Source organism: Xiphophorus couchianus, chromosome 5, assembly GCF_001444195.1.
Source record: "Xiphophorus couchianus chromosome 5, X_couchianus-1.0, whole genome shotgun sequence".
Lineage (NCBI taxonomy): Eukaryota > Metazoa > Chordata > Actinopteri > Cyprinodontiformes > Poeciliidae > Xiphophorus > Xiphophorus couchianus.
Window position 1 is genome coordinate 727,847 of NC_040232.1, and position 1,081 is coordinate 728,927.

The 1,081-nt window shown below is 42.9% G+C and overlaps 1 long non-coding RNA gene across 1 annotated transcript; it reads right to left on the reverse strand.

Annotated features, from left to right (window-relative positions):
- Positions 1 to 440, reverse strand: LOC114144124 (uncharacterized). Its single transcript, XR_003595410.1, has 3 exons — positions 313 to 440; positions 157 to 230; positions 1 to 65 (listed from the first exon to the last, which is right to left on the reverse strand). It is a non-coding gene; the product is annotated as an uncharacterized LOC114144124 (long non-coding RNA).
- Positions 441 to 1,081: the final 641 nt, after the last annotated feature.

Genomic DNA, 1,081 nt, shown 5'->3' on the forward strand with positions numbered 1-1,081 from the left:
CTTGGTGAGGAGATGTGCAGCTCTTCCTGCGACGTTCCTCTGAGGTTCAGCTTCTCCTCTCATCTCTGAAACATGAACACAGGTCAGAGGCTCCATCAGCTCTCTGCTGCAGATAGCAAGAGGTCAGAGGTCATTCTGACTATAAACATTTCATACCAGACTGGTTGGTGAGGATGAGGAGGCTGAAGATGACCAGGAGTCTCCATGTCTGCCTCCATCCTGCCATCATGCTGCAGAAGAAGAGGAGGAAAGTGACGACCTGATGAATGTTGTCATGTAAAAACCTTCAGAGCTGCTTTAACTTTAACTGACCTGGAAACTGGAGAGTCCAGATGAGAGTCTGACTGGAACCAATGATGATGATGATGGTGAAGAAGCGACTGACCCGCTGCGTGTTGAGTCTAGTTTATATCAGACTGGATCCTCCCACGGGGGGCAGAGCTTTAAACATGCTACAGAAAGATCAAAGGTCCTGAATCTAATAAAATAAACTCAGTTGTTCATGATGAAACGTATAACAGCTGCAGATCTTTGTAATCTCTCCTGATTATTTACTTTCTCCGGGATCTCAGTTAATTTCTATCTTCTGTTATGTTCTGGTTCTGTAACTGAAACGCTGGCAGAAAACCATCCGAGTCGTGTCATCAGAGAAATCTGCATCTCACTGAAAAACCAAGATTCTAATCTACAAACGTCTCCATGTGATGAAACATCAGAGCGTTCAGCAACGCCTGAGGTCATCTACAGTTCTCTCTGTAATAAAATCTCACACCTGTAAAAATGAGATTTTGGTTGTTTTAGGATAATATCTGTGTCTGATTAACTATTATTGTGCAGAATTATTATCCAACTGAATTAAAACTGAAAATCTTCCCATCTCACTTTGTCATCCGTTATAGTGAGAATAATAAACATAGAACTCAAAACTGCCGAATAAACATTTCAGACATTTAATAAATCAGTGTCGCCTCCCGTCTTCTCAGTGATAAACCTTCCATTCATGGATCCTGTCTGTTGCCGATCTGTTGCCGATCAGCGTTTGGCGCAGCAGCAACCACAGCCTCCCAGTTCAGAGACGTTT